Below are 18,530 nucleotides of genomic sequence, written 5' to 3' on the forward strand. Positions count from 1 at the left end.
TGTAGACAGAGGCAGGTTGATGCAGTGCTTTTAGCAAAGAGACAGATTATGTTCCTGTCTGCTCAGTTCAGAGTCTCCATGATGATAACAGATCGGAAAGTAATTTGAAAAGGACGTATTAATTAGAATACCATAGTAATAATTAGAATATTTCAGTTATATTTGGCTCATAACAATCTTTTTTCGTTATTACAATCTTAGACTAATTCTCTAATCATACCAAGTTAGACTAAACGATCGAAAACAGTGGAGAAAAGTAGAAACTATAGCATTTAAAATATTTTTTTCCTCCTCTCAGGTGTTTATAATACTTGTCAATGGACCGATGAACACCTCACACTTTGAGGTTAGAAATTTTATACATTATGTAATAAGTCCACATAAGAATCAAAAATCAGCAAATAGTCTTTTAGTCTTTCTGGTTGAAGACAGAACATATTTTTAAATTACTCTTCAATTGCCAGTTTTGTCTGTCTCATAAGTAATTCCACCCTGATTCTATTCATCATATTGTGTAAGACAAATTTCCCAATTTGGGGAATTTAGAAGGTAATTACTGGGGGCTTCTATTATCCCTGTCAGAGAAGTTATTTTAAAAAACACTTTAGGAGAAACATGCCATATATTAAAAATTGTGAACTTTATTTGGTATGTTCTATTTGGAAAATGTCATGCTAATTATATATTTTTAAATTTTTGTGTCTCAAGGAAAGAGGCTACACTGCCTTTCAACTTAATTTAAATATTACTTATTGATAAGCAGTGGTATTTTAATATATTGAAGAAAACCCTTGTGGTTGCTGGCAAGAAACTAGAACTGATTTATAAAGAATAGGGCAAAATTTTTTGAGATTGGATGCCAATATTTTAAGCTGTGATAAAAGAATGACATGGCCCTATTGATATATTAAAGTAGTAAGGTGACACGATACAAAGTGAAAAGCCTGAGATTGTTTTGAAAGTTTTACTGGGTCTGTTAGACTGGAAAGCTGCTGCTAATAGATTATATGAATTATTCTAGAACTTCCCAACAAATGAAATTAGTATTGTCTCACCTTAAACTGTCCTGTTAATTCCTCATCAAAAAAGTAATTTTCCAGGCTGCCCTGTGGCATAGTGTTTAAGTCCAGCACTCTCCTCTTTGGGGGCCAGGTTCCCAGGTTTGGACCCCAGCGCCAACTGACACCACTCGTTAGCCATGCTGTGGTGGTGACCCTCATACAAAATAGAGTAAAATTGGCACAGATGTTAGCTCAGGGCCAACCTTCCTCAAGCGAAAAAAGAGGAAGATTGCCAACTGATGTTAGCTCAGGGTGAATCTTCCTCAGCAAAAAGAAAAAAGTAATTTTCCATATAACATATGGAAAATTCAAAATGGTATTCACTACATGGGTCAAAATGCATTGAATGCTTTTGCTGAATAGAGAAAGGACTGTAAAAACCTGGGTGATTTCTGCATGTTTTTATTTCCCTTAAATTTATAGCATTTTTCTTCATCTCTGCACTCTGTAATTTGAGAATGTGGGGGAAATTGTTGCTATAAAGTTTAATACATTTCATTGCGGTTTACGGGTGCAGAGTCTAACTCATCTAAAGTGTGTTATGTAGGGCTGATAAGCTCCCTTGCAAACGTTTTTTGGAACGCATGTCACATACTCTGCATGCGATTAGGAGTAACATATGGATGGATATAGGGAAAACTGAGGTGGATCCTTGACTATGCTTACAGAATTTCAGAACTGAAATCGAAACGCATTTTCATGATCACCATTTATTATTGCTTCATGTCAGTCTCTAATTCAATTACATTTTTATAAATAACAATTATATAGATAAAAACTTTAAAAATAAAATTAGGTGCCATGCAGGAAATGAAACAAAGTAAGCTATGAATTCTGACCTTGAGAAGCTAATGGTTTTTTATAGGACATAAGATATGTAAATAACCATAAAACAGAGAGATGATAGGGGATACGAAAGGAATCTCTGGAATCATTTAGTGAAGAGGAAAATGATTTCAGAGCAGGCCTAGTGAGGAATATGGCAGATGAGTTCTGGGAATGAGTTTGGTGTAAACAATCAGAAGAGGAGAAGAGGAGGGAAGGTCATAGTGTATAAAATTACTACTGATGAGGGAGTGATCCTAACGTACAATTACTGGGAGCGGGGAGCTGCAGCTCCTGCTAGCCCAGGACACCTGGAGGCTGCTATTCTGCTCTCAGCGCATGTCTCAGGCTGGTTCATTTTCAGCTCTTCCACATTTGCCTTTTCATATTTCAATAGCCAACTTCACGAATGTTGTGAATATTGAAGGCGGCTAAGGGACTTCTTGCAATTTATTTGCTCCTTTTGCTATTCCATTTTTAATGAACAGAATAACACATAGGGGAGGTTCATTTTCTAACAGTGTTCGTTTCACACTTAGAACCAAATTCGCAGGCAGCATCTGAGAACGAGTCCTGGATTTCGAGCGTTGGAGGGCTGTGCAGACAATGACAGAGGAAGTGGCTGTTCGGATGAGGCAGAGCGGAGCCAAGCAGACACTGGGAGAACTTCAGGTCGTTAGGGATTCCCAGGTCATTTGCTGCCCAAAGATTAACGTCGACCCCAGCTCCTGGGTAGATGTCAACAAGGACAAATGCTTGTAGAAAAATTAACTTGGATAAACTGAAAACTGCTCTTTGCCCATATATTAAACAATCTGGAACCTTTCGTTTTTCCATACGATTTTTTGTTTCTGGCAGCCTGATCACAGCTCCAGGCTGTGTTTTTTATGTCATTCACTTGCCTGAATATTGGGCAAGGAGAAAAAGTTTAGACATTGAGCTAAACTTGAGGTAGGCTCCTTCAAATGTGTGGGTGATGAGGTGAAATGCATTCCTGAGCCTTTTAAGGCGGTCATTAGTGAGCGCATCGTGGCCACCACAGGTGATGTTTATCTCATTAATTTTAATAGGGAAAATCATCTTTACTTCCTTTTCCTAAAGCCCACACTTCATTCCATGGTTTAATTATGTTATTAGTGCAGCTCACCAAAAAAGCAGCTCATCTCTTCTTGATCTCCTAATAAGCGTCTTACAACAGTTCATCCAAAACTTCCCCACTGTTTTCAAGTATTGCTTGAAGCATCACTCCACATTCCCTCATTCTCAACAAATGAGCTCACACCTGCTTTATGGAGGAGCCAAAAGTCACTTAGCATAAACTCCCTCATCTGTTCTCTTCTTGGGCTTGATTTCGACACCTATCATGTCTCCCTAATTTAGTCTCAGAAAAAGAGGTGTTTCCTTTCAAGGCTTAGCACTGTCTGGGCTCCTGGCTTCTCTAAGTGTGGCCTGAAGAGCAGAAACATCAGCATCACCTGAGAGCTTGTTCAAAATGCAGACTCTCCAGGCCCATGCTGGACCTAAGAATCGAAATCTGGATATTAGCAGGCTTCCCCTGGTGATCTGTACACATGTTCACATTTCATTTCAGATCCTAGTCAGTCCTACATCCCCGAGGACTATTTTCCTTTAATTATTTATTTCCATTATACATATCATCGTAACAGGTCTTCCTGTCTCTTGGCTTTTTAAGTGCTCATAGCTTCTTTTTTCTGTCTCATCAAATCCTTCTCTTCTCACAACTTCTCACTTAAAATGCACTTTCCAAGATTCTTAGCACGTTCTTACTGCATTGGCCTGGTTCTTACATCATTGTCTCAGCATCCTTTCATAACGACACCTGACATTTTACTTCTACGTGTACCTTTGAAAGTGAGCAAGGATCTCCAGTTCCCTAATCCAACTATCTAGACTCAGTCTTCATGCCTTTGCATTTTGGAGAATTTGGCACAGCTCAGCACTTTCTTGAAACTCTCCTCCTGCTCCCTTGACACTAGGCTTTGTTTGCAGAAAGCTCTGGCGCATGGTGTTGACTCTTTTTAGTTTCCTCTTCTCAACTGGGTTGAAGGACTGGCATGGGAGAATGCTTAGCTATAGACGCGAGATAACTTAATCATAAGAAAGTCCCCTTAGTTTAGAATTGGGGTGCCATTATTGCAGCATTCAAGGGCAAATCAAAGTGAAATCCAGAACTTGAAAATTTATTTATTCAAAGCAAAAGGAAGAAGAAGACTTAGGGAGAAGCCCTGGGCTCTGAAAATGCTACCGTTCCTCACCAGGTTTTTTCAGATGCCATCTTCTAAGGGAGGCAATAGACGAGCTGAACAGCTTTTAGACTTTTTTCTCATTATTTGGGGATTTGGGGATCATAATTATTCCTTTGAAGGGAAGTCTCTCTTGGCTGAGTTCCCCTTCCTCCTCCCAAGTTGGTGGAAATAACTTTAGGAATCAGAAAAAAATTTCGTCAACATAGGAAGTTAGAAAAAAAATGACCCAGAATTCCACTCTCTCAGAGATACCCACAGCTAACACTTTGGGGTTCATCTTTCTAAATTTTCATTCATAAATAGAGAGAGAGAGAAAGAGATAGGTGTGTGTGTATGTGTATGCATATATATATATATATATTTATTTAAACTTAAACTTTCTCTTTTTTACTATTTCATCTACAAAGAATGAAAGCTAGTTTTTTCAGTTACTTATATAGTACAGCTCAAGTTTCTATGTGAAAGCATATATATCTACCTCCTTTTTAATTGATCTATATTATTCTGGTGAATTGCTATGGCATGACTTATTTGAATAATTTTTTATCATTCTTTTCAATGTTTTGCACCTTTAAACAATGTTTAAATGAGCATTAATGTGTAGATACCTTTATCCACTTATCACATTGTTTTATTATGATAAGTTCCCAACAGCGGACTTTTTATGTCAAGGGCTATGTACATTTTAATTGTGGATGTACAATGCCAAACTGACCACTAACTTATAGGCCATTCCTAGCATATACGAGTGTTATTTCTCCTGATATTTCCTAATATTTGCAGGGTTAGGATTAAGATCAGATAAGTGCAGGACTAGATCTTGCTTTTAATTATAATTTTGACATTTTGTTTATCATAGATTTTTGGATTAATTTTCATCAAAATATTATTATGCTGATTATTGAGTTTTCTGTGCCCGAGTTGAGTAACTTCTCTCACTATAGACCCAGCCCTGAATATTGGGTCAGATATTAGGTGAAAAAATGCCAATATGATTGGTATAAAATGATAGTTAATTGTCACTTTTGTTTACATTTTTAAAACTTCTAACGAGGGTAAGCAATTTTTCACATTTATTGATAATTTTATTTTTTCCTCTGGATTGCTTGTTTGTGTTCTTTGCCAACTTTTTTAGGAAATACTGTCATTTGCATTTTGATTTGTAAAAACTTTTCCTCTGTTTATCATACACATTGTAATAACTTCCCCAGGTTTTTTTATTTTCCAAGACTTTTTTGGCATGATTTTTCTCCACATTGAAATTTGAAACTATTTTGTAGTTATGACGTGAATTCAAAGACTTTAACATGAGAGTCTAACCTTTTGGTTTTCCTCCCTTTCTTCAAATATTTTTCCTAAAAAAACGTTAACTGTTTCTGCCATATTCATAATTTGAGTATTTAGAAATTCACCATCGAAGTCCAGTTTAGCAAACAAAGAGGGGGGTCAGGCGGGAGAGGAGAAGACCAGCGGAGACACACGTGTTAGAGTGGGTTTTCTCCACCCCTATAAAGAGCTTTTCCAAGGAGACGGGACTTCTGATTTCAGAGCCAGCAGGCGTGGGGGGGGAGCCGGGGGGAGGGCGGAGGTGAAAAGATCCCAGAGAAGACGGTTGCATTGTACATCCAGGCAGAGAAGGCTGGTTCCTAAAGTCCCTGTGTGACACAGAAGCCACAGAGAGCTACCCGACTTCAAGGACCAACCACGGACTTGATATTGAGAATGGAAGCATGAGAAATCCCCTGGAAATTAAAAGCACTGATATTTGCATCCCATCATCCCTCCCCACACTACCTCCCAACCCGCCTAATTGTCTAACTACTGCATAGGCCTCTCTGACTTCGGTGCAGCCTTGAAGAAGAGAAGAGGACCAGCTATAACAAGGCTGGAATTTCCCGATGGTTTGTCAGGAGGTTGAAATTAATGTAAAGGAAACAAAGTCTTATTGACTATATACTCAAGTCCAGAGTCTGAGATTCATACTTGCTAAACGATTAGATTTAAAAATCTTTTCTTATATATATTTTTGATTTTGATATAATGCTAAGAATAGTCTTTCCCATCCCGAAAATTTTTTTAACTGTCCTATAAATTTTCTAGTACACTAATGATTTCATTTTTATTTTTACATCTTTAATTCATTTCCAGTTTATTCTGGTGTGTTTTGTGTGTAGTCGGAATGTAATTTTAAAATTGTTTCCAAAATGGTTAGCCAGTTTAATCACCATCTCAACCCTATATCAAACTCCTGATAGGATAAACTGGATGCCCTGGGAATGTGAAGCCAGAAGTTGTTCCTTTTTTCCCTTTCTTATAATTTGTCAGTCTAGTCACTGTTCTAGTTTCCTTCAGCTTTATTCTCTTTCTGTTTATTCCACCCTGAAGCCAAGGTGATCTTTCTTAAAGACAAATCTGCTCATGCCATAATAGTCGCTGACAAATATTAGAAGCGCTATGCTGTGTACGAGGAATCTGCTCTGTGAGGCAGAACCAGAACTCCTGGTAGGAAACTTTGGTGCAAATTTAAATTGTCAAACAGTGAAGTGTCCTGTAATAGAAGGAAGTGATTCCTTGTTTGGGTTCTCTGCGAAAATATTTCAGACTGGAAGAACGCTCTGAGGAACGCCGTGAAGGAGACTCTGTCACAGGCAGAAAGTTGGAAGAGATGATTTCAAGATTCCACAATTACGCCGTGCGTGTGGAGTTCTATAGACCAGAGCTCAAAACGCAACAAATGAGGGGGAAAATTACAATTGTTAAGATATCTCCTGTTTAAACATATCCACTCTTCTATTAAGTGCTATGTTTATTTAATAGTTTTATAATAATGGAATTGAATTTTCTGAATATCTAATATATTTATTTATAACTGTTTTCTTTGTTACTGGTATAGTAGTTTGTTGCAAAACAATATTCTCATGAAATGTTAATGTATATTTTCTCTCTCTGTTTTAGATATCTAATTAATTATGATGGCTTAAATATATTAGCCAGAATTTGATCTTTACATAATTCCTTAAAGCGATTTCTTGCTTTTAGTATGCAGTAATATTATTGGACCATAATTTTGGTTAAAAATTTGAAGAAAAGATTTATTATACTTTTTAGCAATATCCATCAGCTCAACACTGATTATCATATGAAACAGGGGCAAGGAGAGTATCAGAATGTCATGGTTGAGCGATTTAGTCTCTGAACAACAATCTAGTTAAGAGGAGAGCCGCAGGGTTACTAATACATTAGGACTAAGGTCACAGAAGGGAATCGAGTGCCTTATGCCTTGATTTGATTATTATTAAATGTTCCCCTTCAGGAACATTGCATTAATTTTCCATTTCAGAAAGAAAATTACTTTTGCAATAGTTAGAGCGGGGCACTAACTAGGGTCCTCCGAAATCTGGACATTTGCCAACTGCCTGGAGCTATTCTTGATAGATGATTTCCTCCCACCTCCTCCTCACATACACTATGTTCTAATTGGCTAGTAGGTGGGAAATATAATTCGGTGCTAAATGAATTTCCACAGATACTATTTGGAATACCTATAGGATCTAACTGCTAATCCACAGGTGGCGATTGGCCCGGAAAAAGGCCTTAAATATATGGTGGTTTTGTACTTCTTCACATTTGCCCAAAAAATATTTTTAGTAACATTTCTCTATTTTTTAAATGGATAGGATTAAAAATGTGATAATGCTTAGCAAATGGAGGAAGAGCACATATAAAAATAACAGCCCGTTCAATCAGCAAATGTCTGAGGGTCTACTCTATATACACATAACCCTCTCAAAACTTTTTGTCTCCCAAGGACAGCATTCTTATTTGTATTGTGTGAAAACCTACTTAATAAATTTTCTAGACTGCACAAAGGATGATTAACATTTGTCAGAACATTCCAGGTTTAAAAAATTTACTTTATTTGGCATCTATATGAGCACTTTTTTGTGTTTTTATATTTAGGACTGTTTCCAAGAATACCATATTCTTTGTACCCCTATATATGTGGTATAAGTTGTTAATTCCTTCACTCTTTTTCACCAGAGAACTTCCCAAATGCCATTTTATTATAATTTAGAATACAGTTCCATAGAATTATTTGTTTACTACGTAAAATCCCAAAATTGTATATTTTTTTCTCCAAGTAGACTCTGTGTTGTAGATAATTCAAACAACACTGGTCATAAGATGGGTTTTGTTCCATGCAGTCTCTGTTTTTTGAAAGTAGCCAATTCTTTAGCATTAGTCTTACCCAACCCCAATCCAAAAATGAAACACTTCTTGAGTGTATTTCAATTTATTGCTTTGTGACAAATCACCTAAAAATTCAGTGGCTTTAAACAACTACCACTTATTATTTATCACAATTCTGTGGGTTGATTGGGAGGGTCTTCTGGGAGCTCTCAGCTAGGATGGCTGAACCTCTCTCTCCAACCCCTGGGAAGCACAACTGGGCTTCTTCACAGGTTTGGCCTCTTCACAATGTAACTGGGTTCAAAAGGGTGAAATTGGTAGAGGCAAGCCCTCTTGATGCCTTGGCTTGGAAGTCACTCAGTGTCACTTTTGCTACCTTCTGTTGTCCAAAGAAAGTCACAAGGCCAGCTCAAATTCAAGAAGATGGAGAAATAGACTCTACTTCTTTCTTGATTGGATAAGTGGCAATGTCACTTACTAGGAAGGGAGAAATTTAGGCCATATTTTGCAATCCATCACCTCTGGGAAGTAAGGAAGTGACCATGGGCGAAATCTAATCAATCACCACAACTCAATCAAGATTTCAGGAAACCAGAAAATATAAGAAATTCGTACAACCCAATTAAGCAAAAAATTTTAAGTGGGCGAAATTTGAACAAACACTTCACAAAAAGAGATATAAATGGTCAATAGGCACATACAAAGATGCTCAACATCATTCGTCATCAGGAAACACAAATTAACACCACAATGAGATAACACACTTTACTCATTCTCTCATTCATTTACTCAACTAACATACTGTTTTCTCAGTGCCAACCATTGTGATAAGCAATAGTTATATAAAGATAAGTCATAGTTCTTGAAACTCCCAATAGAGATGAATAAACAGATGGCAAAACAATGTAACGACTATCACAACAGAGAGTGCACAAAATTTATCCAGGCACAGAGGAAGCAGTGGCCAAACTTTGGGAGACTGGAGAAGGAGGAGGCAGAGTGATTTCTAGATAGTCTTGAAGGAAGGGTGAGAGTTTACAAGAAATAAGAGGGAGAAAAGGTATTCCAAGAAGAGAAGCAAGCCTGTGCCAAAACCTAGAGCCATGGAGAGGCATGGCAGATTTGGGGAAATATAAGGAGGCTTAGCCTTCAAGAGACAGGAGTGAGGTCAGTGTGACTGATATCTAGCAGTGAGAGGCTCATGGTAGCCTTTCCTGCTCCACTGTTTCATTTTTGGTGGATGGGCTAGCACAAAAAACAGCGCTCCATCAAGTTCTTTCATCTCCACCTTCTTCTCTTCCTCCTGTAAAAAAAAAAAAAAAAAATCCCACTTTCCCTTGAGCTTCAGTAACATTTTATTTGTATACTTATCACATTTTGCCTCATATTTAGATTATCTGTCTTCATGTCTAATCTTCCCTATTAGACTGACAGCCTCTGTTAAGGCAGGACCCAGGTGATTGCTTTTTTTTCCAATATTTTGCAAGATTCTTTACTTTTACAGGTCACCAAGAAATGCTTGTTAAATAAGTTTCTACTTTATGTATCAATTACTTGGTGTATGATGTTGACATGTTAAAACGAGAGGACCAAATACAGCATAGTTTCCTGCAATTGGCTCACAGGTTTTAGGTGGAAATGAAACTCAAATTGTCAAACTTAATCTTATACATAGTAGGCTTTCTTTAAAACCAAGTAATTTAATGCATTTTTAAATGATTACTGCTTTTGGTACACATTTTTAAATTTTGGAATATTTATCACTTAAAATATGGATTCCTTTATGTTATATTTTAAGTTGAACTCAACTCTCTTGGCCTCACACACTAGAATTTGCTCTCAAACTCTCTGTCATAGAATCACTTTCTAACAGTAATTCATAGAAGATATACTAAATACATTGGCAATGTGAGATATGAAATGCATTCATATTTGGGCTAATGATAAACTCAAAACACACTCTAGCAATTCTTGGAGGGTAGGTTTGGGGATAATAGGGAATAGTTTGGTTTTAGCATCTCAAGAAGTGGAATGTGGATAGTTTGAAAACGTAAATTTGATCTAAATATTATTAAAAATTATTTTTAAAGTAAAAACTGCACAGAACAAGGCTTGGCTAATATATGTGAAGATGGAGTGGAAAAAAAACACAGAGATAAGAAAATAAAGTTTTAATACTTAGTGCATACTGGACCTATATGTATTAAGTGGGAACTATCTGGATAATTCAAGAAAGAAAAATCATTTTTTTATTAAAAAAATTTAAAAAGTTCATTGAGCATCTATTATGTATGGGGTACATGAGGGTTTTCATTATTTAGCTGCATTCAGATGAAAGCTTTCACTTTCTATTTTATATTACACATCTAGACAGAGACTTAGTTTCTACCCAGAACTAAAGGACACTTAATTTATTCCTAGGTGCAAGGATTTATCCTCTAACTCCTATCAACCCATCTCCATCAATCAGGCTAGGCCCTAAGTAAACAGATGGGATTTTCACCAAGCTCTGACGGCCAGCAAGCATTGTTGAGCCAAGAATGAAAATTAATTCCATAGACAATGACATTCTTCTGAAAATGCTCACATAGTCAAGGTTTGCATTCAATCACTCAAGGAAGATGTATTCTACTTGATTTAAGAGAGGCCTCTCCTTCTTTTACTATATGGCTCGCTATTGAACAGGAACATGTAGGGAGGGTTTTTGTCAGAGACAGGGTTCTCTGCCTCCTTCCAAATGATGAGGTTCGAGTCATTTAAAATACGGTTTCTCCATTTGCGAAGGAGGGTAATAACACACATCTCCTCCCCAACTGCAACAGTAGTGTTCAGTGCATCAAGAACCACAATAATTTGTAATGTATCTTGAGTGTCGCAGACTCAGATACCTGTAGCATTTTTTAAGGGCTTACCCCATTATGGACAATTTATTAACTTTATTCCAGTAGATCCCAGAGCAATAATGGGGAAGTATCATTATTCCCGTTTTAGAAGTAAAGAGAATGAGATGCGGCGACATTAAGGGGTTTGGCCAAGGTAACATTTCAAGTTAGAGGTAGATTAGCGAGGTAGCAAGATTTAGAACTGTGTATTCTGACTCCAAGTTCAGAGTGCTCTTAATTCTTCCACCTCTCCCTCTCAGAAAAATGCTATCATCACAATCTTGCACAATTTCATCCAGACTGTTCAGTGTGTTGAAGTAACCCTCCATGTAAATTCTATAAACTTCAAGCTAGAGGCTACCTCCAATCATGAAGCCTTCAGAGCCATATCAGCTGCAAGGGAATTTGTCATTGGCTCAGAGACACTGGTTTACAAACAAAAATAACCCTTCATAGTTTTACCTGTGCTTAAAACAAATCCTTATCCCCAAACACTTAGAACTAGTCATTAAACCATACTACTCTGCTTCGAAACATATTTTTAATGACATAAAAGCCTAAATGGTATTAATACAGCTTTCAAAAAAAGTTTCCAAGTTTAGCTGAATTTAACAACAAAGTTGAGATCTTTTCTCAACTTACAAAAGTAATTAATTCACCACCTGGCTCAGTGCCTCAAAAGGATTAAATATAAAACAGGAAAATTGCTTCCAGTGAAGGGGCAGTGAGATGAGATGGCCTGAGAACTTAGTAAAAGAGGCACAAGATCAAAGACGGTGCATTGGCAGCAGGTCAGGAGCATCGTGTAAGCACAGCTACTCTCATGGTTCAAACAATTGGCATTTATGTGGAGCAATAAATAAGCAGGATCCATCAAGAAAGTGTACCCAGTTTCTGCTTCTTAGAAACCTCTGAGGAGAGGTGGCTTTATCCTGGATGTTTGTACTTACTGGCTACCAATTAGTTTTTGGAACCAAGTATCATTGGCATAAAGGGAAAGACATCACTGGATTTTCAAAAAGAAAAGAAGAAAGAACTGCAGAAAATAGGTGTAAGATTCATGCTGTGTACTCCAGAATTCTTAATTTTTCTTAGCCTTAAAGGGAAGATTCAGAGCATATTCATATTTGTTTCTCTCCTTCCTAGCACATGTCTTGGCACATAATGGGCTTTCCAAAAGGTATATGATGTCAGAATAATTAGGGTGGTAGATCAGGAACATCCACAAACACCATATCCGTCAGGGAACCAGTATAATAGAGTCATTGATTAGACTCTGGAATCAGACTGTCTGGGATCAAATATTCATTCCTTCACTTACTAGCTTTAGGATCTCATGCATTATAGGAAAGGAAAAGAAGTAGTATAAATCCATTAAATAAAATATGGCATGTAATAATTTCAGCACAGTGCCCAGCAGATAGTAAGTGCTCAATGAACATTAGCATTCATGGTTACTGTTATTGGTCTAGAATCCAGTAGAGTATATACCATCTTTAATCATCACATCTTTGTGGCTCACAGAGAGAATACAGGATGAATGATGGTTCCATTAGGCGAATACCGACTGGATAAGTGACCGTACAACAGAGTGGTGACAAATGACTAGAGGGACATTGCAGGAGCTGACCTTCAGGGTTCTGTCTTTGGCCTCTTCTAATTATCATTTTTATCAGGGACTTGGTTGGAGATTTAGCACATTTGAAGACTTATCTGACATATCTGGTATAAAACGGCATCTAACATTCCCTGATTTAGCCTTTCTCAGCTTCTCACTAAAATATCTGTGAAAAACAAGCAAATTATCAAAAACATCAAAAACCAAAACTGGTGATCCATGGATTGTGGGAATCCAAGGGGCATTTGCACTACCAATATGACCTAAGAAGCTTCTACGTTAATTTATTACAGTCAATACCCTCCTGAAATATATTCATTTTATCCAACTGATATTTATGGGTTGCCTACAAGGGGTTCAGCACTGTTCTAGAAACTTGGGATCTATGAGTGAACAAAAGAAAGATTCCTGTCCTCATGGAGCATGAGGACAGACAAATAGTAATCATAATTAATGAATAAAATTAATATGTTGTGTGTTAGATGGTTTAAAATGCTATGAAATAAAATAGGGGGAGGTACAGGATGTCAGCAGAGGAGGGGGTTGCAGTACTAAACAGGGTGGTAGGGGAGGGCCTTGTCGAGAAGGTGCAATTGGAGCCAAGACTCAAGGAAGGCGTGAAGGAAGTAAGGGAGTTGGCTACGCACACATCCCAGGGAGGAACATTCCAGGTGGGGAGTAGAGCTGGAGGAAAGGCTCTGAGGTGGAAAGAAAGAAGAAAACAAGATAAATCATCTCTTTCCATGCTTATCCCTAAGTGACCAAAACATAAAGTGAGCCAGATGAATTTATTTTAGAAAAGAGGAATAATGTATATATTCAAAAACAGTCAGAATTGGAATTCAAGAAAAGCCAAACTGAATAAAATGAAGTTTAACGGGGCTAAAGGTAAAGTATTGCAACCGAGTTTAAAAAACAGAAGTACCTAACTGTAGTATAGCAAAGGCATAGCTTAACAGCGGCAGGGATCAAAGGCACTTGGGGATTTCAGCTGATTTTTTTAAAACCAATCTGAGTCAACACCGGGAGCGGCTGCCAAAATAGCCCTGATAGTAAGATGCGTTATTCCTGCGTAGCATCCAAAACCAGGAAATCGATATTTTGGCCCACTGGATTTGACCAATCATGTTGGTCAAATCCTGCGGTACATTGATCAGTTCTGTGTTCCACACTTAAAAGTGTACTCAGAGGAGTGCAAACATTATGTTAAGATGACTAAGAGTATGACGTCTGAGACAGTTTACGGGACGGAAACTGCAAAGCTAGAAAAGGAAAGGCGTGGGATAGACATAAAGAACACACTTAAATAGTCACAGATTAAAGCACAGACATGGAGCATTTTCACATAGTTTTTCCTGTTAAATCTTGACAATACCCAGAGGTAATGATTATTCTTACCTTTAAGCCACCACATTTTTTAAGCCAAAGATTGAGATTCAGAAAGGTCAAGGAGAGGCCAGGTTTGACTGGGGCCCTTGGGAGTGAACACACTCTGAGTGAACACACTCCCCTGAGCGTGGCTCCAATCTGAGTGTGCGCACCAAGCCCTCAGGCCTGGCTCTGCCGCCTCCCAGACAGTGTCATTCTAAACGCTCCTCCACCCTTCCCTCCTCCCTGATGGACTGAGGCCCAGGGTTCCAGGGGCCAAATGACTGTCAATTCACTAAAGCCAGTTTTATTTCTTCCTCTTTTTTCATCTGTCGTCTTCTTTTACCTCTTATTACGCTCAGCAACCAGCAAATTTCTGTCTTCCTCCCACCCTGAAAATTGATGCATAGCCATTAAGTACCTACCATACAAGTGGCAGGAGAAGAGATGGGGGACGGGAGTAGGGAGATAAAGAGGAGTAAAAGACCATATCTAGTAAGCTGCAAATATATATACATCATGACTCAGTCATTCCCTTTCTAGGTATATTCTCTAGAAAAACTTGCATGGGTGTATAAGACAAGTAGAAGAATATTTCTGAAATGCAAGTTGCATTGTTTGTGATACTGAAAAATTGAATAGAAACTAAAGGTGCGTCAATAGAAACATGGGTAAGCAGAAAGGCAAAATGAATGAACCAGAGCTATACAGAGGTAGAGAGGTCACAAAAAGAAAGCTGAACAAAAAAATGTGGCAGAATGATATGTACAAAATCATGCCACCTATAAACATTTTTAAAACCTATAAAGTAATGTCGTATACACTTATATATTTCTTTGCTTGCCTCCATTCTTTCAAGAGTTGTCTTCCTCCTCGTCACTTCACTTTCCCCTCTGTTCAGATGTACCTGTATCTGCCCTCTTCTGGGGATTTGATGAAGTCCCCAACAGAGATGAGTCCTTGTCCTGGGCAGGAGGTAAATAGGAAGGCCCATTTACCACGTATGAAGGAAATCCTTTTGTCTGGATCTTAAATATCATTCTTCTCATGCTCCTTACCTATGTCTCTGTGCTCAGAATGCCCATGCCCATTGCTTAATATAGAATTCTTACCTATCCTTCAAGATTCAGCTTAAACCAATCTCCTCTACAACACTTTCCTAATTACCCCAAATTAGAATTTAATTCTCCTTTCTCTTATTCTTAGATCCTTTCTCAACCACTCTTTTAACATGCCTTGCAAAATTATATATATATGTCTGTCTCCCCACTGAACTGATTGCCTCTAGAGACCACAGGTTTTGTCTTATACGTCTCTGAATTCCTCCTCAGCACGTAACACAGTTGGCAGGCCATAGGAAGTGCTCCACAAATGTTTGTTCAATCCTGACACTTTGTTGCCTGAAGGCTGTTGATCTCTTGACACAACGTTGCCTGGAGCAAGTGCCTTTTTTTCTATCCTCCTAAAACTAGTTTTGCTGCTGTAACTAGACCTAACTAGACTCTGGATCACTTGCTTGTCCCCTTCTCTACCATGGCAGACTTCTCCTGGCTTGAAATACCCATCCACTCATTCCTGTCGCAGCCCTCAGTGCCACTGTTCTACCCTCTGTGTCCTCTGTGCCTGTGTGTGTATATTTCTACTTTCACACTACTTTTACTTATTTTTAATTTTGAGACCTATAAACTAGTATTCAACAAGCTTAAATCGTGCCTAATTCTTTCAGAGTTGTTTCCATAATAATCTTTAAACATCTGCCACACACAATCTTGGCAGATAATATCAGCGAGAATTGATGAACAAGTTACTTTTAAACGGATCTTCCCAATTAATTGGAGGATTAGAAAGTTAATAGAGTTAGAAGAGGAATTACTGAGGGCTCTGGGAGTTTTCTGAAAGTCATTCTTTATTAGCAGATAATTGGGAGCTTTCTTTGATAGCCAATTTATAATTGAACGCTGCTGAATAATAACCAACCCCAAAGGAAACTTACTTGAGTGGCGTAATTCTGATTTTTTTTAACAGATAGTTTCTGAGGACCAGAACAGCCAAATCACATTGTATTTCTCTCTCGCGCTCGCTCTCTCACTCTCTCTCTGAATCTCTCTAGGTTTACTTCTCTTCTTACTGAAGCACATCCTCTAGTAGTTCTTTCAGAAAAATCTGTGGGTGGCAAACTAATGTAGTCTTTTTATAAAAAGTGACTTATTTTGTCTTCCATTTTGAATGATGCTTTAGCCCAGTACTTTAAAAATACTACACTCATTTGTCTTCTGGCATCAATCACTGACAGAAGCCTAATGTCATTTTAATTATCATTCCTTTGGCAGTAATCTTTTCTCTCCATTTAGGTTTCAACACTTTCTATTTTTAAATTATTGTTTTCCCTTTTACTATACTATTTCTAAGTATAATTGCATTCTTATTACTCGTTGAACAAGTATGATGTTAATCTAAGAACTCAGCTGTTTCCTGTCTAGCTAAATTCATAACCTTCTGCTCCACTGTTAGAACAGTTAAGCCCAGACAGTTTTCCCCACTTCTAGGAAATTGTCCACAATTATCTTTTCAATTATTTTTGTTTGAATTCTTCTAAGTAACTATTAGATATAAATTAGAGCTTATCAGTGTGGTCTCTCTTGCTCTTAACTATACTTTCACACCTGTAAGTCTTTCTTTCTCTACTGTGCTCTAGGTAAATTCATCAGTTCAATATTCCAATTTATCAATCCTCTCTTCAATTTGTGTTCAACTTAGAGGCTTGATGTGTTTTGTAATTTTGGTTTGCCAACTCATTTTTAGAGATAAGTACTCTTCCTCCCTCCAATTCACTTGCTCCTCACAAACTAGCAGTTTTGGGGTCCACCTGCACAGTCTTCTGGAGAAACCAGCTCAGAAACTTTTATTAGAGGCTTAGAGCTCCTGCCTGTGATGACAATAAATGCACAACTTTGCTCTGATCCTTCCTTAAAGCGAATCTGGATCCTCCCGCCTCCCCGAGCATCCAGCTTAGTCTATAGCAACTGTCATTAGCAACTCTTTATAGCCTCCTTTATAAGACAGAACCACAGGCCTCTGCCTTCACTTGATACCCTGGCTCTAGTCCTCTACCTTATGTGCATTTTCATTCTTCCTGTACCCAAAAGACACAAACTCCCGGCAGCCTCATAGCTCCAGGACCTCTCAATAGTTCAATTCTGTTCTGTTTCTGATCCACGGACATGTGTCTTATCTTGACCATGGCCATGTCCTTTTAGTTTTCTCTTTTTATATGTTATCTGCCATCTGTGTGTGTGTGTGTAGCTGGAGTTGGGGAACAGAGTGCCTGAAGTCCATCCTGCCCCATTATCATCTCCATTCTAGCTCTTCTGGAAAGCTTCCTTCTGCTACCAGTCTAAGTTGTGGATGTTAGCTTATGAGATTCAAGTTCCTTCAAATGAGCCCAAGATCATGAGACTGTTCCTCAGAAGGAAGCAATCCCTCTTGTTTGTGTCTATAGACTCTTTAATCACAGTTAAATACTGGGTAAGTGTGTGCACACTATTCTCTACTGACAGTGGGACAGTAGCATCATTTCACACAACCAATTGGCACTTCACATCTATTTAAATCTGATGAGTTAACAAGAGATGGATATATGAGCTCTATGGTGAGAGAATTTCACACTGCACAAGAGTTGGGAAACTATGTAGACCCCGGCACTGAGTGAATCAGAGCAGACACCTGGAAGAGTTGGGTTCTCCTTTACATTTTCACCTAGTGAATTGATCATTACCTGGGCAATCTATCCCCTTAGTGAAAACTGCAGAATTTTGACAGATGGATAGATAGATAGATAGATAGATAGATGATAGACAAATACGAAAGTCTCCCTGAAAGGGGGTAAATGGGGACTTGTCTCCAATTTGTAATTGTTTCACAAAAATACTGTTTTTACTTACATTATATGTTTAAGTTGGTAGACTTTTAAGAAATCTGGTAAAATACGGCTGCAAGATACAGCATGTACCATAAAAAGAGTCAGTAATTGGCTGATGATAGAGTAAGCTGGTAACCCGTAGCCACAATCACCATTCTCAAACAGCACTTTCAAAAATAATTAAGAATTTAACCATCATTTTTTTTTTTTGAGGAAGATTAGCCCTGAGCTAACTGCTGCCAATCTCCTCTTTTAGCTGAGGAAGACTGGCCCTGAGCTAACATCCATGCCCATCTTCCTCTACTTTTTTATATGTGAGATGCCTACCACAGCGTGGTGTGCCCAGCGGTGCCATGTCCGCACCCGGGATGTGAACTGGTGAACCCCGGGCGACCGAAG

This window comes from Equus quagga, chromosome 4 (assembly GCF_021613505.1).
Source record: "Equus quagga isolate Etosha38 chromosome 4, UCLA_HA_Equagga_1.0, whole genome shotgun sequence".
Taxonomy (NCBI): domain Eukaryota; kingdom Metazoa; phylum Chordata; class Mammalia; order Perissodactyla; family Equidae; genus Equus; species Equus quagga.